At 35.9% G+C, this 24,275-nt stretch overlaps 1 protein-coding gene across 2 annotated transcripts in view; it reads right to left on the bottom strand.

Moving 5' to 3' along the window:
* Filip1 (filamin A interacting protein 1) overlaps window positions 1-22,704 on the bottom strand; it is a 170,779-nt gene extending 148,075 nt beyond the window's left edge. For both annotated transcript variants that reach the window (XM_027928252.2, XM_027928251.2), the window contains exon 1: window positions 22,326-22,704. The gene's annotated coding sequence lies outside the window, so the exon portion shown is untranslated. The remainder of the gene's footprint in view (window positions 1-22,325) is intronic.
* Window positions 22,705-24,275: the final 1,571 nt, after the last annotated feature.

The following is a 24,275-nucleotide window of genomic DNA, read 5'->3' as shown; positions in this document are numbered from 1 at the left end:
TAAGATAGGAGATCACTAGTTCAAAGCACAATTTAGCGGGACTCGCAGCAATTTAGCAGGATCTTCAAATTAAAAAATCAAAAGGACTGGGATTGCAGCTCAGTGGTAAAGCAGCCACATGTTCGATCCCCATTACCAGATTTTAAAAAAAAAAAAAATTCAATGAACAGTCTCAATAAAACCTAAACCAGTTCTTCCTTACATTCATGGTACTGGAGGATCCAAATATACTGCGGTCACACCAAGGAATGTAATCTTTTGCCCTTTGTTCTTACAAACTAAAAGGTAATTTTGGTAAAGTTTTATTTTTTGTGACTGCGGGCATGGGGTGAAGTTTGAATTATCCACCTAGGCTAATGTGACAGAAGTATTCTTTAAATTTCCAATATGATAAAATAAAAATAAAAATTTCTAATATGATTATTCTGAAAATAAAAGTTATCCTCTTAATACAATTATATTTGAATGTTATTTTAATAGAACAGTGTTCCTCCAATCTTAGTTCAATATTCATTGGGAGAACAATTTTATAATCTAAGAATTATCTATGTTTTAAAAGTTTTGATTCCTACTCTGAATGTTTCGTGATAGGGTGTCAGAGGACTAATTGAACCTGGCTTTTAGGGTGAAACATAAGACTGTGAAAGCCAAACATACAAACATTTATTTCTTGATAACCACAAATGGCCTATGATTAAGGCAGAACCTGATAATTTAAGAAAAATTAACTTGTCTAAAGTGAGAACAGAGAATAATTCATGAATGTACTCATTTTTCTTTCTCCGTCCCCATTAGTCTACATTGGTCTTTAGCTATGACATGTACAAACCAGTGGGAAAACATTAACTATGGTTAATGGACTGAATGGATTTATTTAAGAAGAAATATTTAAAGAACTAAAAGCATCAAATTATCTCCAGAACACATACATTGGTCAAAGAAACGTAATATACGGTATGCCATAAATTTTACTTCTTCCAAAACCCATCTTAAGCCCCATAAAGATTGAAAGAAACAGCACATTTCCAAATCTCAAAGTCTCTTAACCATATTTTTACTTTTCTTTTCTCATCGCTTATTTCAATATTTTCCTACCTTTCTAATTAAAGTCTATACTCTGGAGGGAAGACTGCGGGCATGGTAGAGCACAGACTTTTTCAGGCAGTCAAGTCTGGATATGAAATCAGGCCTAGGTCTTTCAAACTAGCTAAATTTTAAGAATATCATGGGGTTTTTTGTTTTGTTTTGTTTTGTTTGTTTTTTACTTTATGAATAACCTCTGAGGGGCGGATCATTTGCTTTGATGCCCCCAAAGTGCTTATTTATGATAAAATAACATTTTGTACATCCTTTAAAATATGTCAAATAAATGAATAATTAAAGCCAAATCCAAATGAAAAATTTGATGATGGCAGAGAAATCTCACTAAATACTAGCAAAAGCTTTATAGTCTTATAACTCCCTTTGTGTAAATTAAGAATCTAGGCATTAGCAAGGAACAGTGAGTGGTGCACACCTGTTATCGCAGCAATCTCGGAGGTTGAGGCAGGAGGATTCCAAGTCTGAGGCCAGTCTCAGCAATTTAGTAAGATCCTTCACATAATAGAAAAAAATAAAAACAAAAAGATCCAAGGATGTAGCTCAGTGGCAGAGTACCTGAGGTTCAGTCCCACTAGAAATATTAACACATTTTAGCTCCTCTCTCTCTCCCTCTCTTTGCACTTTCTGGAGGTAAGCTTAGTGGGAATCTGTCATATTCTAAAATATTCAGTTCTCATACACTTCAGTATAAGAAGTTGAATTGAATCCAGTATTCACTAAGCATGCACTCTACTTAGTTTAACCATATGTCTGACTAGTAGGGAGCACAGGAGAGGCATATCTTCTTCAAGAGTTTCTAATTAGATAGGAATACAAAGTAATGAGGTAAAAGTGAACAAACATGCAAAAAGGCATAAAATTAAGTAAAAGTGGAAAATAATTGCCTGCCAAAATATGGACCAGACAACAAATGCCCTTAAGGAATTAAAAAAAAAAAAGAATGGAAAAGTCTATTTACTATAGAGAAAAATGGTAGTTATCTGGATTTTTATTTTGTTTTGTTTTTTAATAGACCTTGAAATATAAACAAACATATAAACATTAATGAAGCTCTTTTATTTTTTTGCAAACTTGCTCACCAACACTCATGTGAGTAAGATAGACACTACAAGTTTCTTGCCCTGACAGAGCTCAATGTAAACTGTTAGACTGAGGCATATTTAGTATTTAGAGAAGATTTCATTGTTAGAATTTGATGGAATTTTCTGATTATATTTAAAGGAAGATGGAACTGAACTGAAAGAAAAGAAATTGCCATTTTCTTTCTGTTTCATGAGGATTTGAATAGGAATAGAGTTTAGATCAGCAAAATAAATGAGCTACACCAGCAGTTCTCAACCAGAAGTCATTTTACCTCTCAGGGGACATTTAGCAATGTCTCTAGGCATTTTTAGTTGCTAGGGCTTGAGGGTTAGGGTGCTACTGACATCTAGTACATAAAAGTCAAGTATTCTAATTATAAACATCCTAGTGCTCTAAGGACTATCTCTCTACAATAAAGAGTCATCTGGCCCAAAATGTCAATTGTGTTGAGGTTGATAAACACTAAGCTAGACCATCACAGTAGTCAGTCAATGGTGAGACTTTCTGCCATAATATATGCAGCATAACAGGCTAAATTATGGTTAAAAATTAAAATTATAGACAATAGATATAAAGTTATAAATGACATTAAAGTTGGAAACATGGAAACCCAAATTGAGCATATGGCCTTCTTGTATCAATAAAGTTGTATTTCTAGTATCAAAGACATTTTTAGCATTAAAAACAAGACAAATAGCTGGATGTGGGGGCGTACCCCTGTAATCCCAGTGACTAGAAAGGCTGAGGCAGGAGGATCACAAGTTCAAAGCCAGCCTCAGCAATTTAGTGAGGCCCTCAGTAATTTAGCTTAGACCCTGCTTCAAAAAAAAAAAAAAAAAAAAAATGGCTGGGGATGTGGCTCAGTGATTAAGTGCCCCTGGATTCAATCCCTAATTTAAAAAAAAAAAAAAAAATGCTTTGTCAAAGATGCACAACCTAAATTGAATCATGAGGAAACATTAGATCCAAAATGAGGGACATTTTATAAAATAAATGACCTATAATCTTCAAAAATGTCAAAGAAGGACTAAGGAAATGTTCCAGACAGAAATTAACCAAAGAGACACAACTAAATGCAATGTGTGCTTCTGAAATAAATCATTTTGCTATAGAAAGCATTGCTGAGACAGATGGGAAACCTGAATAGGTTCTGAAAATTAGATGGTAGAGAAGCATCACTGTTAATTTCCTAATCTTGATGCTTGTGTTGCAGTTTTATGGAAGAATATCCTAGCTCATCTACATTAAAGAAATAATGAAACATCAGGTAAAAAAAACTTATTATCCAATGTTTGGGGGAGGAAAAACCTTTGTAGTATACTTCCAACTTTTCTATAAACGTGTGGGACCCACTGAGATGCTAGTTCTTCTTTCCTTCTAGGTAGCATTTGCTTAGGAGTTCCCCCTCCTAAGGAGGATTCCAAGTTTGACACCAGTCTCAGCAATTTAGTGAGATCTTTCGCATAATATAAAAAAAATGAACTGAGAACTGGGTTGTGAGTGAAATCTCACCTGAGACCCGTGTGCTCAAATTCTTCTGCTTTCCTCTGGGTAAGCCCTTTTTTGGAAGAAGATTCTTCTTCCAAAGGTTATCCTGAGTGAAGCTAGCTACTAAGGTTACCCTGAGTGAATCTAGCTACTAAGGTTACCCTGAGTGAAGCTAGCTACTAAGGTTACCCTGAGTGAATCTAGCTACTAAGGTTACCCTGAGTGAAGCTAGCTACTAAGCAGCTGAAGCAGTCAATATGGTGGCAGAAGAGATGCAAGGTTTCCTCTTTCCAAGAGACTACTGCATTCATTAGCTTATTAAAGAAGATACTATGAGATAAAAGTTTAATTGATCTATATTGTAAACTAAGCATAATTTAAATTTTCCAATAAAATGTATTTTAAGCATGAATCAATGTTTATTTGAATTATAAATCACAAGTAGTCTGGGCTGGTCAAGACAACCAGTTCTAGAGAAGCAGGTAAAGACTGAAGATTTGATCTAAGAGCTGTTAGCTTTCCACAAAGAAAAATTTATTTTACAACCTGAAACACTCACAAAAGAAATCTAGCATGAAATCAATAGATGGCTCAAAGCTAATTTAATATTTCTCCTGAAATCTGCTCACAGTCCTTGTATTTATGATGGCCAAGCACTGTTCATCATCTCACCACTGCCACTGAAGGATAGCCCCAAAAATGTTAATAACATAATACTCATAGCATATGTTATTATTAAAATGATAAAATATCTTTTCTGAGGTTTAAAAAGTTAAATTACCTCAGAGTATAACTTGCTTTTTTGCTTCTTTAATAATATCTTTGTAATTACTAAAAATTTTGTAATGAATTCTGTATATAAACCAAAGCAATCTAGTACTAGAAAATTGAGGGAAAAATTATTTCATGAGCTTGCACCTGGTTTTCTAAATTTTAGGCATCTGAGTCTCAGAACAAGCCCAAATTTAGATAACAAGACTTCATGTCTTAAGGAAGAATTTTAAAAGTAGCATGATTATATCTATAAAATTGGAATAATAGTAGTTATTATTAACCCATGCACATAAGGTATTTAGCACAGTTTTTCATATGTAGGAAGCACTCAATAAAAATGTTACTCATTATTATTTTATCACATTTTCTTTCTAGAACCAATGGCTATATTAGTTGTATTAAAATTAACATTGATGATTGTCATTTTGACATGACAGTTTATAGATTAGGTCTTCTTGGTCTCATTATTCCAAATTTGTCATTTAGTTAATTGAGCTTTAAAGAACATTGGGGAAATTCCTAGACAATTGCTTCTGTAATTAAGTCCAGATCACACACAACTCAGGGGACTATTTGAAACCTTCGGTTTGCTGTGAACCAAATTAAACAAATAAACCAACAATCATTAATGAAGAAATTAAACAAAAGAAAACAATTACACAGAAACATGTAGAATCTTTTAGAAAATGGTGACCAACCTATTCCATGTACATACTTTAAATACTCATTTATAGCTCTCCTTTTAAAGTTAAGCTTTTGCTCCAATGTGTTCATGAAAAATTTCTGGAATTTATCTGAGTATGTTAATAACCAAGATTCTGACTTTTTCTAAGTATATTAAACATTCTTTACAGTCATTGTACCCAAACCATGTTCTCCCAATCTCTTTAGTATAGTAGATGCTATACCAGAGTAGGAAAACAAACATTAAAAGAAGAAATGGAAGTTCCTTCCTTTGGTCAAGGAAGTTGAGCCAGAGCATCCTATTCTCTGGTGTCTGGCCTGACCCTCATATTGAATGGTAATTTCTTCTTCAAACTCTTCTCTGGTGTACAATAATCTTAAAGAAATGAGAGGTCTTTCCTCCAGTGTGGCTATTTCTCAGAGAATGCTTAGAGTTAAGAGTTTTAATTGGAAATTTATAACTAATCTTGAACTTGGAGGTTAATTATTGGTAAGAAACGTTTATTTGTGAATAAAAATTTTGCCTGTAACATTAGTAATAGTATCTTGACTTGTGTTCCTTTCACATACATTAATGTTGAAGGACACTCTAAGATTGGCTGAAACAATGGGAGCAACAGAGTTCTGAAAAGAAGGAAAAGAGGAGACAAGGAATAAGCCCAGGAATTCATGGAAAGATGATTAAACAACCTAAGAGAGAAACTGAGGGAGGGGGAACAAAACATGCACATACAAAGGTCTGAACCAGAGGAAAAGAACAGAGGAGAAACAGAATTCCCACAAGTCATGATGTGATTAGGTAAGGGAGAGGACAAGGGATAATATGAAACAAAGACATGAGAAAATTATTGGCTGAGCTGTTTAAAGAAAAACAGGCTATAAATGAACAATGTGATGAGCTTCTTGAAAAGATATTAATTAAATTAGAATACCCCCATTACTTACTAGGGGTGGATTAATAGTTTTTAATACTCTCACTGGATGCCTGAAATTGCTAATAATACCAAATTCCATATATACTATGTTTTTTTTTTCCTATACAAACCTATGATAAAGTTTAATTTACAATTTAGCCACAATAAGAGGTTAACAACAATAGCTAGTAATTTATATTGTTTTTCTTATGGGGGGGGTGGAGGGGTGATTTTAGTGCTGGGGATTGAACCCAGGGTTTTTCACATGCTAGGCAAGGACTCTACCCCCAAGCCACAAACCCAGCTCCTACAATAATTAATAGTAAAATAGAGCAATTCTAGAACAATCTCCCCCTCTCCAATAGTCACCCTTTCACTTAATGGAAGCAATTTGTGGCTTCTCTTTGGTATATCCCAAGTTCCAGCATCACTGCTCTTTCTCTTTGGGGGCCATTATTTTAAAAAATTGAGGTTTACTTGAACAAGCACTGTGACACCAGCACAGTCTATTTGATAACAGTGACCAGCAGACAGGAAGCTTATACAGGTTGAATATGCTGGACAAAAACATGATTCACATCCTGCTCAGGATAGAGCCACACAGTGCAAGACTTCATTTCACTACTCAGAATGGTACACAATTTAAAACTTATGAATGTTCATTTCTTGAATTTTCTGTCTAATATTTTCAGATCACAGTTGACCTAGGGTATCAGAAATCATAGGAAACAAAACCATGGATACTGTATTTGGCCTAGCAATCACCAAAATAGAAGTTGGAAATAAAGCACAGTTGGAAATAAAGATATACAGTGTAATTAACTCAGTTATATATGATACTTGTGCTCACTCCTCTTCATTTGTGGGTATGAGAAAAACAAAAAGAACTAATTCATTTGGCCCAATATATGAAAAATGACACTTGGAAGGACAACCTGAATGATAAAGCACCATTCACCTCAGCACATTCTATGCAGGACCAGACAACAAAGATGATCTTAAATGCCCGCTTGGCTTCAAATGCTTAGTAGCTAGCTTCACTCAGGGTAACCTTACAGAAGAATCTTCTTCCAAAAAAGGGCTTACCCAGAGGAAAGCAGAAGAATTCAAGCACACAGGTCTCAGGTGAGATTTCACTCACATCCCAGCTCTCTACCAAATTTGTTCACCACGTGTCCCTGTTCTCAGCCCAGCAAGCAGCTGAGAATCATATACCTCCCTCACAGAACACAGCCCACACACCACTCCATGACTGGAGCTTGGGCTAGCACTAGCCTTTCTCCATCCCATGGAATACCAGGCCGAATTGATGACACCTGATGGTGCAGAAGATGATGAGGCAGAAATCATGATCTCTTGTACAGCAGGCATCTTGGAAAACAACCCACAACAGGTGGTATTCTGGATTCTGTGGCTTGTCTATGGACTCAGGCATCAGAATGGTAAGCTGCATGACTTAGGAAGATAAACTTTCTGGGTCTCAGCTTCATTATCTCTCACAAAGGGTTTGGAGTCTATCATATCTTAGTTCCTATCAGTATCTACAAATGTTATAGTAAAACAATATTATATGTTATAGTAAAACAATTTTTTTAGAGTAATTCATGAACTGGGCAGATTGCTCAAAACTTGAACATTAGGGGCTGGGGTTGTGGCTCAGAGGTAGAGCGTTCACCTAGCATGTGCAGGGCCCTGGGTTTGATTCTCAGAACTCCATAAAGATAAATAAAATAAATGTATTGTGTCCAACTACAACTAAAAATAAATAAATAGATAGATAGATAGATAGATAGATAGATAAACTTGAACATTAGTACCTTTCATGAATCTCTTGCCATGATACCTCATTTTACACACCTGTCTCTTGGTTCCTAACTCTCGTGATCTAGTTATGTGTCCATTTTGATTATCAGTTTGTATTTTGATAATAATATTATTTCAGAAATAAGCTACCATGGAGATGGACTTGACACATCAATGATGAGGCAGAATGGACTCTGTAGCCTTGGCTCAACAACTAATCCAGCCAGCCCCCTCCTAGGAAATCCAATCAAGCAACTGAGGAAGAAGTATGTTGACTTCTTTTTTTTAAAAATAAGAGTCTCTAGGTCTGCCAGATTTTTTGGAAGTCAGTAGGCAAGATTGGAGAACAATAGGAGGAAAAGCAAACAATGTATTCTCAAACATAACATGTATTTAGATCTTTTATTTTTCAGAATGAAAGTGCACATATTTTTCTTCTGATTATAAGAATTTTTGGCACATATTGTTGAGGTGCTTTTCAGGAAGCTTGTGCTAGTTGACTTTCCCACCAGCAATATATAGTATCTATTTCCTCACCACACTGGGTATTGGATTTTTTTGAGTCCTTTGTTAATGTGTTGGTTGAAATAACACTATCCCCTTTTAATTTGAATTTTTAATTACCAGTAAGGCTAAACAGTTTTCACATGTTTGTTGCCATCTGTCTATTTTTCTATTGATGCATAGTTTTTTTTTTCTTATTTATTTAAAAAAGCTCTCTATATTTGGAATATTTGGTTTTGATTATTTTGCCATAAATTTCTGATCAAAGTTTAACTTTGTTCATGAGAATTGTTTCTTTGTTTTTGTTTTTCTGTGTAAAATTTTTCTTCAAATTTTGGAATACAACAGACACTAGTATGGCAGTATGTAAAAAAGTGGATGTGGAACTGATGTGAATCTGCAATATGTATATGGGGTAAAAATGGGAGTTCATTATCTGCTTGAATCAAATGTATGAAATATGATATGTCAAGAGCTTTGTAATGTTTTGAACAACTAATAATAAAAAAAGAATCATAAAAAAAATTTGGAATCAAATATTTTAGCCTTGTTTTTCTGGGTTGCTGCTTTTTATTTTTTAATCTTGCTCAGGGAGGTCCTTCCCATCCTGTGTGTGTCTACCTCTGTATATATCTGTATGTATAGTTACACCTATACATCAGAATTTTTCTTTCTTTATACTTAAAATTTCTGCTCTAACATATTTCTGTATGACATAAAATTTTATTTTATTTTTTACAGTTATTTCAACCACACTGATGATTAATTAGTAGTTTCACTACAGATTTGTAACATCTCTACTCCCTAACATTAAATTCTTATATAGGAGTGAATATTTTTCTGCAATTTCTAGCATTTTCCCTTATCCTCCTCTTCTGATATGAACTGGTTCTGATACCACTACCAAAGTGTTTTAATCTGTGTGGTTATAAAATTAATTTTAATATGCAGTAAGGCAACCCTCCCAACTTGAGCTTCACAAGTTTCCTGGCTATTACACAAATTTATTGCCTCAACAGCAGTCAAGTCTTGAAGTAGAGTGTTGAATATATGTAAGTATTTTTTCACAGTGCACATACTTATAAAAGTCCTAAAGCAAATACTTTTATAGGAAGCATTCATCGCCCCTTTTTAGACATAGTGAGAGTGGTTACAGCTTTGAAAGAATACTCAGCAGTGTGAGTGGTGAGGATCAGGAATTTTCCAGTCCACAAGATGTATATTTGCCTGGCTCATTGCAGCCGTGAAAGATTTAAAAATGATGAACATATATGTACATAATGGATCCTCTTCACAATATCTTTGAAAACATTAAAATTATCCAGTAAGTGAAAGAATTCAATTTATTAGTTTCCCACCATTTGTGGAGCTATGTGGACTTGTTGCAACAAATCAGTTGTTTGAGAATTTCAATTGCATTCATTTCTGCTGCATTCCCTTAGATCTTGCTTGTCAGGCCCTAGTTCATTTTCAGCTTCTACAGCCCCTCTTTCCCACAGCAAGAATCTTGTGATATTTAATGGATTAAATTTAACAAACATTTATTGGACCAAGCTCTGACCCTTCAAAACTAGGTGAGTGATCCCACTTCTGTGCTCCCACAATACCGTTTACTCTCTAGCCATATGGTCCTGAATTTGTGTTTGTTTTTACATGTACCTTCTGTTAGAAATAATATAATATTGACTGTTGTATCCCAGTCCCTAGCTTGGTGCCTAATACATATTAGTCCTGACAAACATTATTGAATGTGTGAATGATGCACACTATTTTCGAAGCAGGAAAGACATAAAGATCTCTAGCTCAGTCCTTCAATTTAACATCACTTTAGTTGTTTTGACATTGTATTCAAATATGAACATCTCACATCTCCGGTGTGATACCTTCTCCACAGATACCCTGTTCCTGAATCCAACCTGCTGGCTCTCCTTCCTGTTTCTGCTGTGTTTGCCTAAACAGCATCAGAACTCAGCCAGGCTCCACCTGCCTGCCAAAATACCCAGTAAACTACCTGTGAGACCCTCAGATTCAGCTGCTGGCTTGGATGACATCTTATGCCTTATCATTTGGACCCTATGTTCTACTTGTCATGCTCTCAGTTCTGCTCCAGTTCAGCCCCTTTCCAGCTACAATGTATGAGCCTTGCCTGACTAAGCCCAGGACATGTTCTTCAAGATGAGCAGACTGAGTGGACCTCCCTCTTCCGATTTGCTTCCATACAGCCCAAATCCTTTTAAATTCTCACAGAATAATAGCAACAGCACTGTGGAAATCCAAATTCTATGAAATTATCTGGAAATAGAAATTGAAATAATAATATAAGCCAGATATAAATCAAATTCTAGTTTCTAATTTTTCATTAATACTACATGGAAAAAACAAGAGCTTTGTTTTTTTTTCTTTAACCTCTCTCTCTCTCTCACTCTCGCTCTCTCACTCTCTTTCACACACACACAAACAAAATTCTTCACTTTCTGAGAAACCACAAGACAATTTCATCTGATTTCCCCCACTCCCGGCCCTTGTCCTCTCTTCAGTTTGAGCTCAGTGCTTCATGTGCTCATTTTGGTGAGATTCCATCACAATACATCACCAGGAACACATGTGCTCCGCTGGGACTTTATTCCCTGGAAGATGTGCATGGTGATGTAAATAACAGCATCATTAAAAGTTGAAGGAAGTGATGCGAGAAAGAAAGCTGTGGTGAAATAAGGCAAAAATCAAGCAACTATAATCAAAATTTCCTCTTGGAGTAATGTAGATAGTATGGACTCTGATAGGGAAATTCAATGGTATTCATCAGCTGGAACTGTCAGCAGTAACATCAATTAAATGGCAGCTGTTGCTTTGCCACTTGTAGGGGAGTGGAGCAATCCTAACTCCAAAATAGATTTCCCAGGATGAGAGCATTTCCAGCTCATGAAGTCCAATAAGAGTCTGGCTGTTTTTTCATGAACTTGAGTGAAAAGATGAGGGGCAAATAGTTGCACTTAGACTTGTGTTAATAGCTGTGTCTTACGCTACTGTATTTAAGAGTTTTAGCCTGTTAATGGAAATACATCTATACTGTGCTAATCTGAGCTAGAGTCCAGATTCTGCTCATTAAGTACTGAATTGATTACTCAGTGATACTTTAATGGACATTTGCTGACTTTAATTTATATTGTTAGAAAAGCAATATGTGACCATTAAACATTTAGAAAAAAAACTAAGAAGTAAGAGAAATAATTACTTACAGTCACAGATAGTCATGCCCATTTTTATCAAGGAAAAAAAAATAAGTTCAATTCAATCAATAAAAACAGGTAGTAATGTTTACTTTCTCAGTTTAATGATCATTAATGGATTAAATTTAACAAACATTTATTGAGCCCTAGAAGGTAATTCTAAAAACAGTTCCAAATCACAACTGAGTCTATCACATTCTTTGAATTTTCATTTAAATATTTATCACAAGACAATTATAATAATCTTTTTGTTTAGTTTTTATTGCTCAAAAAAAATCTATACTATGGTATTTGTCATTGGTGATTTTTATCTTAGAAAACTTCATTTAACTAGACAATGCATATTAATTTTCTCCTAGGTGCAAAAAGTCCTGTTGAGTAGAATTTTAAACTTGTGGAATCAAACAGAAAAACAGTTCCATATAGGCTACCTAAAAAAAAAAAAAATTGGGGTTTTTAAAAGTTCTTCAGAGTACTTTGACCCACTGACCTATCAGTTTTTCAGGACAGACCAGCTTGTTTCCAGTGCACCTGCTGCTATAGGAGAAGCGAAACAATTAATCCCTTCCTGCTGTTGTGGATATTATGAGAGGAATTAGGGAGTGAGTAGTATGAAAATCCAGACAGGGATCACAGGGAAAATGGGGAAGCAATCCAGAATTTGTAACTAGAATGGCTTTGAAAAGGTAAAGAGAATGTGTGTCCCAAAATAAGGCATAAAATGTTGCATTGGTCCACAAGGGAAAAGAAAGACAAGATATAAGAAGCACAGTTGCTGGGGGAAATGAAGCACTTTAAAAGAGTTTCAAAGAGAAAAAGTTTTTTCCAACTGGCCCACTCACTGGGAAAACAAAGAAGAAGTCAAGAACCCAATCTCCAGTCAAACAGAAAACCTCGTTAGTGGGAACTAAGGGCACCAAAGCCAACTGCCACTAGAGCCTGATGCTGAAACAGGGGAGCAGCTGCCATTTAACACCTTATACTCTCAGAGTGAGCTCCAGAATAGCAAAGTGATTAAGCGATCACAAGCACAGGCTGAGGAGTCCAACTGCCTGGACTCACCCCAGCATGGCCACCTGCTTGTGGGGGAGCAATTTCTTTAGTCTCTTTATCTGTAAAATTTACAGCATATGAGTATCTGCCTCATGGAGTTGTTAATGCCTAATACATCAAGACACTCAAAACTATTAGCAACTACAATGTTTATTATAATTATGTGATAGAAAAAGCAAAAGACTAGGACTCAGAGGACTTAAATTCTGGTCCTTGCTCTGCCTGTAGTTCGTCTTATGTGCCTCTTATCCAGAACTAAGGTGCAGTAATAGAAATAAATCCAGGAAGCAATTGAAGGATCCTTAGTCAAGATGTTAAAAGCAAAGTCAGGTAATGATCCTGGGGTCCACTCACTTGAACCAGGAATACAGCCATTGCAAGGTGTGGAAAGTGCCCTCTGCCAAGTGTCAGCTGAACTCAGTTCCAGACCCAATTCTACCTGCAAGGAGGTCTTTATAAATTCTGCTGAGTAACTTCACTTTGAGGTGGTCCTAGTTAACTCATCCTCAATCTTGAATACAAATCATAATCATATATAATCTGCCAAAATACTCTAATATTTGGGCACCCTCTCAAGCCAACTTGAATCAGAACCTCTGTGGGCATAGCCCAGGCATATGAATTTTAAAACACCCCTAGTGACTTTGAAAACCACAGAATTATATGGTCTGATGGTCCCAAGTCAGCTGAGTCTAGATGTTTCCACTCTTCAGTTTCCTGCTGGTTAAGGGGAGCCCACGGACCAAAGCCATGTCATCATCAACAACGTGAGATCCAGAACCTCATTCCTGTTTGCAGTCAGACCAGGTGCGGAAGTGCCAAGAGAACCAGGAAATCTTACAGAAGTCCAAGATAACTTTTGAATGTGATAAATTGTTAATATATTCCATTTAAGAAACATTAGCTAAAGACTAAGGTGGAAATTATCACTCAGTTTTGTTGCCAAGAGAAATTTGGAATAATTGAATGAGAAAAAAATATTTCCAGAAGCCAACCAGTCAAGCTCTTTGTCTCCAGCAGATGGAATACTAATTATTTTCTTCCTTGACACTGTTACACCTTTTTATACAAATACAGGAAAAGACAAAGGGGGAAATCTGAACTTATTGCAAGGAAATCAGAAGAGACCCTGTCAATGAAACAGAAGGACTTGCTGAAATGTTAGGCATCTCTGCCTTCAAGTTTTTCCATTGATTTGAATTATACAGGTCTGTGTCACAGAGCACAATATCTTTGCTTCTGGAAGATGTTTAGCCTGTCAAACAGTAGTAATACAAGGCCTGCGCATCAAGCAATAAAGTGTGTGTGTGTGTACGCACGCGCGCGCTTCTAAAAGGGGATGGGGAGAAGGCTTAAGGTGCACTAGTATTTTTGTGACAAGATACCATTTTCACCTTATAGAATTTCTCAGAGGGAAGAGATTCATTCTGTTCATCTTATATGAAATGTTGATTTACTTAGGACTATTTGATACACTGGAAATGTGACATGTTTAGGGCTGCTGACATAAGAAAAAGCAAAGTGTTATCTGTTTCATCAAAATTTTATTAAAATGCCTTCTACTATTTCTGAAAATCTGAAAGTTAAATGCCAGATATGCAAATAAAAACTAAAAAAAAATCCAATTACTTCCAAATAGACATTTAGCATCATGTAGGCAACTCTTGTTTTAAAAGATAAAAGAATGAAATAAAATATTCAATAAGGTATTTGTGACACTGGTACATAGTAGTAAATCTCTGGCTGAAAAGTGTCAGATAATTTTCCTTTCATTATTATTATTTTCCTTTCATTATAGCAGGTTCTCTATTTTGTTTTGTTTTGTCCTTGGTTTTGTTCTGATGAAATAACTTTGTGCCAGATTGCTGACTCCCTACCTAAATAAAGTTATCAGGAGTAAATAAGATGTTACTAGGCAGAACAGACCTTTTGTCCTTTTCTTCATGGCCTCCTCTGACCAACACACACACACACACACACACACACACACACACAGCTTCTTAAGAGAATATGGCTACCAACACCAGGATAAGTATTTTGTAGAACTTCTTCTTGAACATTCACAAACGGAATGTTTATGATCAAGACAGATACCTGGAGAGCATTTCAAATGTTAAAAGAGAAGGCTGGGTCCTGGGTTGTCAATAGGAGCAGCAACAGACCAAATTCCAAATGTATCAAATGATGTAGCCATAATTGTAGCCATAATGGATCATAAAATCAAATTTTCCTTGGCATCTCTTCCAGGGAATTGACTCAGCAGTGTCAAAACCAAGAATCACATTGCTCCATCAATAGCTGGAAGACTTGCTTTTGCATTCCAATGCCCCAAGCCCAGTTCTTCAAGGGCTGCCCAACTCCACTGGCCACTGAAGCTTCTCTGACTTCACTGTGGGACCCTGGGAAAGAGGCCTCGTTGACTTTTTTTAATGCAAAATCTCTTTATTCTTTTACTTTAGTGAATTTTTTACAACTACAGAGGCAGCAGATCTCGTGAAGTTTCACATTCTACACTCATTAAAACTTCTCACCATCATCTAGGTGGAGGTGTTCCCTGAACAACTGCCTACATTACAATAAGGTCAAGTTTCCTTATTTTAAATTTCAAATCTACCATTGGGCAAGTTATATAATATTAATAAACCTCATTTTCCTAACCTACAAAAGAGGGATAAAAATAGTATCTTATAGGACTGAGGGTGTAACTCCATGGTAGAGCACTTGCCTAACATACACGAGGCCCTGACTTTGATCCCCAGTACCACCACCACCAAAAACAAAACAAAATAAAACTCCTATAGTTGTTATGAGAAGCAAATAAAATCATCCATAAAGTGCTCAGCACAATACCTGGTACATAGTAATCTTGAGTATATTTTGGCTATTATATATTATGCATAGTAAATATATTACATATAACTATTATTATCATTATATTATATATCATTATATAAGACTTTAGATTTCTCAGTCGTTGGCAGGAACACCTAATATGCAACAATCTATGGAATGAGCAGAAGGGAGCAGGTAGGAGTTCTAACCCGAAGTTGCAGGGCCCCTGAGGAGTGAACTTTGCAGCTGGCTTACTCAAGGAGCAGAACAAGCAACAGACTGTGACCAAAGCAGTTGGTTTTGTGGTGTCCAAACCAGAAGATCTCTAAAAAGACAACATGTAAAAGCTAAGCTTATATATGAGGCCACTCCCTGATCCAAATACCAGGCTGCTCTTCAAGCATGTGTCACTTACTAAACAGTTAATGAAACACAAAGAGCTTTGAATACCTCTAGTGTCACATTTCAAGACTTATAGAATAATTAGGAAAAATCTGAGCTGGCAAAACTCTTCCTGGCTCACCCTGGTGAGCAGACCATCTTTGTTTTCCTTTAGTGTGTGTTGTCGTCACAGTAACTGCAAGGCTCCAAATACAGGCCTGGGGTGTCATTTCCTCATGTACTTAGGCTGCCACACTGAAATAGCATTATGAACTCAGCAATGCCTCTTCCTTTCCTGTTGTGCTGTGATACCTCAAAGAAGAAAGCTGTAAAATGAGTTACTTCAGACATAAGCATATTAAAGAAAAAGAAAGTCCATTTATCCCTATTATTGTATTGCCTATGACTCATGTGCGTGTATTGTGTGTGTGGGAAAACCTTATTTTTTTGCAAAGATCTTTTAGATAAACAAGAGAAGTTGGCAGTAACTTGATTGTCTTGGTGATGTCAGTAGTCTACTGTTTTCAATCAAATCATCTTCTGGCCTTAAATCTTTAGCAAATTATTTTTTAAAGAATGCCTTTGACAAACTCTGATATGCTCATTTTATGACTTTCTTACACCTTTTCCTCACAAAGATAAGCAGCAGATATTTCATTTCTTTAAGCTAACTTGGGAGGATTGCAGTTACAATGATAACAAAAGACTACTTTCAAGTACATATTTGTACATATAAGTGCATATAAGGTCCTTGGCCAGTGAAGCAACAATCATCATTTTCATCTATGTTTTGGTGAAGAAGATAGATGACAGCATTTAAGCAAGAGACTAGAAACAGAAAAATCCTTATACCTTAAGGGCTCAATTAAAATAAGATCATTTGCAATAAATTCTGCATTAACTTTAAAACTTCTCAGTTTGTTTTTCACAGGCCTCAGAAACACATAAATCACCCAATATTATGCACGTTGACACCATTTCCCAAAAAGGAAAAGCAACACAAACCTTCTTTTGACTTCTCAGTTTTGCTGTGCTTAAACAAAGCTCTCAGGGACAGGGAAGCATGGGGTGCTGGTTAACGTTTGTGTTACTTCATTTCTCTGCCGGGATTTTCTCAAGTTCTGCAATCAGCTGGTTACCAGCCAGCTAAGGCTGCTCAATTCATGTTTGACTTTCCTTATGCTAAGTTCTTCCACAACAGGCCACCTGGCTTTTTAAACTGCCTCACTACTACCACAGAGAAAACTGTGTCTTGCCTATAACCTTTTCTCCTCTCTCATTAGCTGAAGAATTAAGACTGAATATTTAAAGAAAAAAAAAAACACAATTCAATATATTTTCCTGGGGGTCCTATATTTTTGCCCTAGAATTTCTATAAAGTAACCTGTAAAGCCAAGAAAAGTAATCTCCTTTTTTTTCTTTTTCTTTCTTTCTTTCTTTCTTTCTTTCTTTCTTTCTTTCTTTCTTTCTTTCTTCCTTCCTTCCTTCCTTCCTTCCTTCCTTCCTTCTTCTGTTTCCTTCCTTCTATCCTTCCTTCCTTTCTTTATAGAACAAGGTTTTTGCTAGAGAAACACAATTTTAAAACTCAGTTTGCCTCATCTTTTTGAGATTCTTCCTTTCACCTGGGAAAAAAAAAAGTAAAATCAAAAAGTCTAAGCTACAGTTCTCCTGTGTAAGGTTTATCGCCACTAAAGCTACTAAGAAACTTCCCTACTTAGGGGGTGCTTCATGTATTTTTGTTAAATTAAATATGCAGAATATTAAGCATGCCAGCATATATACACATACACATTTATGATATAATACTCTTTTGTTTGTCTTGGAACATGTTTTTCTTGTCATATTTAAGAATGAAAAGGATTAATGGCAGTGAATAACAAGAGTTTAATTCTATTTGGTAAGGGTAAGGTTAGCATGAGATGACCTTTTTTGGTCTTTTCATTTTTATCTGTTACTAGGTTAGTAAAAACACAACAAATTATCTAAGAGAAGAAATAAGGAATGATAACTGTATACTGCATCTCTCCATGGAAGTCTCCATTGATACATCACCCAGGGTAGCTGGCTGTCAAAGAGGCACCCAAGTACTGTGTATAAACACTCTTTATCTCTAAGTGTAAATATAGAAACCATACAGCAGTTTTTGCTATGGGTGATTTCTTAGCCTTTTTAGTAATGCTTCTATAAGACAGCAGACTGCTGAGTGATAAGGGAGGGTTTGAAACATAAATTCCATACTAAATTATTGGCTGCTGTTCAAACTGTGTCTGCTTAGAGTACCCAGCAGCAAAGTATGTTCCAAACAAGATTCCAAATTTAAACAATACATTCTTCTGCCTTCTGTATGATCTATGAACTTGAGTTCACAAACCATTAGTATCCAAGAATTTTGTGTACAACAAAGATTAAAGTTTTAAACAAATAACTACATTTAAAGTGTGATGACAAAGCAATAATAGATTAAATTTATTGGAAAATCTATCAGACAACCATATATTGTATTAAGTCATTTAATCTTGAAACAACTCAATGAAGAAGTAGCATTATTATTCTCATTTTACCAATGAGGAATCTGAGGCACTGATTTGCCTTTCCTGAACATATCCTTGTTGTTATATCTTCAACTCAGATTTAAGAAAAGAAAATATTTTTATTAGCTTATATTTTTACTTTATAAATATATATTACAATAACAAGTATAAAACAAACTTACATGGCAGACTTTTATGTCATTTTTCTGAGCTGTTACCAATATTTTTCTCTTGAACTTTTATATTGAAGTAGATCTCAACCTAAGCTTGTCCCCCTTATCATGCTAATACCTTTCTAAAATCCACAAGTTTAAAGACATAAAATTAAACAAATGAGTGAAAATGTGCATAAACTCTATAACATCCTAAATAGAAGACACCTGTCTCATGAAGAAATGTTCATCTGCCTAAAAAAGAAAAATGCAATTAGCACTATTTAGAATGTGTAATACTCTAAGTTTCACTTCTTTTTTTATTTGTTTTAATTAGTTACACATGACAGTACAATGATCTTGTAACCATAGGGAAATTAATGCTTAATGAATATATTAAATGTTTCACAAATTCCATTGAAAAACTCCATAGTGATTCTTGCTGAATGCCCATTTAGAAGAGTAAATTTAACCTCTTTGTTTTTCTTTTGGTAGACACAGAATAAATCACTTCAGAAAGCATAATTCATGCTTGATATCATGCAGCAAGACTGCAGTTCTCATGATTAAAGATAGTGCTGAGAAACATCTCTTTTTAAAAATATTTTGGAATGGAAGAACAACACAGAAAAAGAATCATATATATTTAAATGTTTTAATGTTCAAGCCCAGATTCTAATCCTTAACTCACAAATAGAAGGATTTATGACTTAAAATCACTGTACCAAAGGTCACTATAAATAAAATCTGGCAGCGAAAAATGATAAAAGTATATTAGTTATAATATTTAGAGGTTTAGAAGTTCTGGTACATACATAGAAGATAGATAGACAGATGTCCTTTCAATTAGATTTCTGAGAGATACAACATCATCTTCACAACTAGATACATGAGCATAGTTAAAATTGCTTGTAATTATAATTTTTCTTTGCATGCTAAAATCATGAGGGCTTTCCTGCAGAATTTTTTGAGTAAAAAGCTATTAACCAAATGTATAATCACTTTTCTTTCTTAATTTTATACTTATCCATACTTCTGATATACTCATCATCAGAAATCTAGAGCCACAAAAGTTAGCAGAACATCCGCAATGTTAATGGGACTGAGAAACTTCAAAGCCAATTGTATTAGTCAGCTTTGCATTGCTATAACCAAAATACCTGACAAGAACAACTTAAAGGAGTAAAATTTTATTTTGGGTTCCTGGTTTCAGAGGTTCAGTCTGCAGTGGGCAGACTCCATTGCTCTAGACCAGAGGTGAGGTAGAGCATCATAGCAGAAGAGCCTGGCAAGAGGAAAGTTGCTCATCTCACGGTGGCCAGAAAGCAGAGAGAGAAGAGACTGGAGCCAGGCGGACAACATACAATTCCTGAGGGCATAGCCTCAGAGATCTACTTCCTCCATCCACAGCTCTACCTTGCACACTATTCCTTTAAAAATATTAACCCATCATGTGGATTAACTCAGTGTTTAGGTTACAGCTCATAATCTAATTGCCTATCCATGAGCTTATTGGGGGACAACTCCTATCCAAACCATTAAACCAACTGATATTTAGTAACACCTTGTGTCTAAAAGACTTTATAAAATTGCCCTGGATTTAATGAGGCAAAACCTACTCCAAAGTACCCTAATTCTAACAGAGCACCAAACTGTCTAAACTAGAAGAAATCACTTCTAAAAGTTATGGCCCCGAAAAAAATCAGAGTGAAGGGTGGAAGACACTGATCTGGGTCTTCAGGAGTAGACAAAGTCTTCACAAGAACAGAGAGTAAATGCATTCCAAGCATGGGGAATAACATGAGCAAAGGTGATGCACTGAAATGTTCACTGGGTATGTGTTTGGATAATGGACCATAATCTGAAATACCTGAAGTAGATGGACCTCTTGCTGAGTAATGGGAAAGAGACTGGAAAAGTTAAGTAGGTGCCAGACGATGGAAGGCTTTCAAAATACCCAGCCTAGGTGTTTGGCAGCAACTAAGAGTCCCAGTAGATAACTGAAGAGTAGACAGACAAGCACAGTAATGCTTTAGTGAAATTAATCCCGTGATCATGGGCAAGATGATTTGGGTGGCAGTGGGGGATGGAAGGAGGGGGAGCAGTATTAAAATCAGGTGAAGGGTGAAGAGAATGGAACTTCTTATGGTAGGAGACAAGGCAATGTATGATGAAGGGGAAGGGGAGGGTTTCAAAATGGCACAGAAACATGTACTTGCATAAATAAGAGAACAGATCTGCATAGTCATGAAGAGTTTGATTGTTCACATAGTGGAGGAAATCACATGGTTTAATTTGAGCTCTTCTTGACTCTTAGGAGTAATCTTACAGCCATGAAGACAGTTAATGACACTCAAAACTCCACTTCATCAGCAAACGTGGCTTTCATTCAGGGCCAAATACTGTGCTCCATTATCTACAAACTGTCCCCCTGACTCCAAAAGAAATTACTTGTATAGAAATCATGGCAGATCTTGGCATTAGTAGGCATTTGGAAGCCAACAATGTGACCCTTCCTAGGATAAAAATCAGAAAAACTTAAAGCATTTATTTCTGACTTTGCAAAACTCTTTCAAGACAAAGATTTTCATTTCCAGTAAAGCACTAGGAGTTTCTTCTCCAGTCCTAATGTTACCAAAGTGCACCACTACTAGTACATATCATTACATATGATTAAATTCACTTAGTTTGAAAATTAATCAAGTAATCAGAACTATGAAACATAAAACATACTGAAATGTGTGTACTATTTCATTTTCTTGAACACTATATAAGTTTTAATTTGGTTTTCTTAAAATAGGAACATTTACCAAAATGTGCTTTTATATCTTCTTTGATAGTGTCCTTAGCCTAGAAAATTCACTAATCCTCTGTGCAAAGCCAGCCTAACTACAGACCACAGGTATCAGTTCTAACCTTTTCACCAATGTACAGCCGTAACCTGTCAGATTCAACAAGTAATTGTTCACTCTAAGAAATTCTGCTAAAATTGCATAGCAAATCATGGAAGGGGGAGACAATAAACTCATCATTTAAAATGAGAACTTCCTTCACACCATAGTAAACACACCCATACATACATCCATGCAACTTAAGAAAGGATTCTTTTCTAATAAATTCAGTTTAAGTTTTTAAAACAGAATCTGTTACATCTATATAAAAGCACTGACTCAATTTGTTTTAAAATATACACAACATGCTCCTGAGTAGTTATACTCAACAATTGCAAAAGTAATGATTCCACACCAGGCATACTTGGTGCCTAGTGGGAAGCGTTTGGGGTGACCGTAGTGTAATGAGGTCAGAATCAGCACAAGGTGTACCAGTGTAATCAGAGACCTACGCAAAAAGAGACACATAAGACAGCAAGTCCCAAGTGCAGCAATAGGAGTACCATGCGGGGCTTTCCTCTCATTTACCATACATGAGGCTTAGCTAGTTTCAATAAATGAAAGTTATTTTGCTTCTGGGGAAATATCCCTTCCACTGCTTAGCCAACCCAATTGTGAAAGGAGCTGCAAAACTGTCTTTCGTCATACTTCTGTTACCTGTGATAACTTGGCAGAAATAGTTTGACGGCTCTTAAAACATTATAAAATTCTTTGTGTTTAAAAGGAATCTGTATAATCCTGAAACAGAAATGAAGTCTCTGATTTTTCTTAAATAATTATAATAATTCCTAACATAGTAGAACAGGAAGAACCAAAGGAAAGAGACAAGACAGAATCGGAGAGAACTCTGTTCTTGGAGAAACAGAAATTTCTTACGAGAGTAAGTAGCTATGTATTTTGCTCTTACCTGCCAGCAGCTCGTTTAACCAAGGATATGTCCTTTATGGAGGTAGTTTATCCTTTGAAGAACCCAGTGGCTTGTCCCACAGCCCAGGACAGACTCGAGTTCTGAAAAACTATCCAGCCCAAAAGAATACAGAGGAAAAAGCTTTTCCCACTTTCTTTCCTGGGTCTAGCCAATAGCTGAAGTCATGCAGGAAATCGAGTAGAGAGGGGGAAAGCAGCTTCTCCCTGAAATCCTGATCAGCAGAAATTGGGAGTTGTATATCTCCCACCGACTTTTATTTAAAAGTTTTTTTCAACTGTTGCTAGGTGTTGTTGGGTTCTGAGATTAGGTTTCTCCTCTTCTGCTCCCTTCACAACACTGTCAGAGCAATGACTTTGTTGAGGAGCTGAGCTCGCGAGTGCTATATTTAACCAGTGTTCTCAGCAAGTCGAGCCTGTCAACAGCTGAGAAGTTTGGAGCCGGCTTTACTCAGTTCCTAGGCAGCTGGGTTATCAGTGGATACAGCACTGCTCACCCTGTAAGATTGAGGGGGAAACCGGCAGACCCTTTTAAGGACCTCTGCTCATTTCACAGAGGTAATTATTGTTTGGAGCTCTTAACTGCAGACTGTGATTTGGGACTTAGGTTTTAAAATCTGAAAAGAAACAGAGCAGCAGTTGTCTTGGGCAGAGCAATTTACCAATGCAATATTCTTCTCAATTAGGCTCTCTCTGATAAGTGTTCTGATTTAAAAAAAAAAAAATGCTTTTAAAGTGTATCACAACTGTTGGGGAAATTCACGGTGAGAGATCATTTCCAAGCAGCTTTCAACACTGGTATGTTACAGCTAGATCACTTACCAGTTATAAAAGATTTGACTGTGTACCTGAATGTTGTTAAAATAAGGTTAACATAAAGGAATGTCTATAACATTATGATTTTGAAAGAGGTAAAGTTGAAAAGGAAAATCTTAGTATTCTCACTCAAGTCATTCATTCAAAGTAACATATGCAAACATTCCAGGAAAATCAGGACTTAGACACCTCTGGTAGTTGACAGTTAACCCACTCATCTCCAAACTAGGTAAGGAGCACTTCTACCCTGAACTTCCGTATAAAATTGTCTACAGATATTTTATGTGCTTCATTCTATATCATAAAACACTATGAATCTGCTAAAATGAAGACTCATCCAAATAAATACATTTATCTCTTGAGACTGTTTTGCTAATTACATACAGAAAATTAACAGTATGGGGGACTGCGAGAGGTCTTTTCAGTCACAAGTGTGGTAGGAAGAAAGAAAGAATATTATTTTTTAACAAATTAGAATATTGCACTAACAAAAATCTCACCAACATCATTATAAATATTTACCCTCTTTCCTGAGATCAGTATTTATTTATTTATTTATTTATTTGCTTATTTATTTGTTTATTTTTGCTGGACTAATGTTCAAGCTGAGGAAAAAGTACCCTCTTTCTGACATGCAAACTGAAGATGGACCACAGGGATATGTAAGGTCAGATTTAAAATTTTGAATTGCATACTTGCAATTTATAGCTCATGTGTTCAGTAACCCTAATGTCTCTCTGGGAAAGCTTACCCCTCTCTCTCTCTCTCTCTCTCTCTCTCTCTCTCTCTCTCTCTCTCTCTCTCTCCCCCTCTGTCTCTCTCTCTCTCTCTCCCTGACCTTTTTAAAGAAATGATCCTCACCTTAAAAGTTAGCTGACCCCACATTTCAACCTATTAGAAAACATCTCAGTTCTTCCCATCCCAACCAGTATACTGACAGCCCACATTTCCCCCTTAATTTATTTACTAGTGTATGCATGTGAAAATTGCATTTGTTTAGTCTCAGTCTTTCTGGGTCTGAGCCAACCTTGATTTTAAAAGAAAAAGACTTCTATTAAGATAAAGATCTCATGTGAAATTAACACTAATGAATGTTTTCAAAACTTAACCTATTCAC

Source organism: Marmota flaviventris, chromosome 6, assembly GCF_047511675.1.
Source record: "Marmota flaviventris isolate mMarFla1 chromosome 6, mMarFla1.hap1, whole genome shotgun sequence".
NCBI lineage: Eukaryota > Metazoa > Chordata > Mammalia > Rodentia > Sciuridae > Marmota > Marmota flaviventris.
Note: the sequence above shows the minus strand (reverse complement) of the source record. Positions and strands in the feature narration are given on the sequence as shown.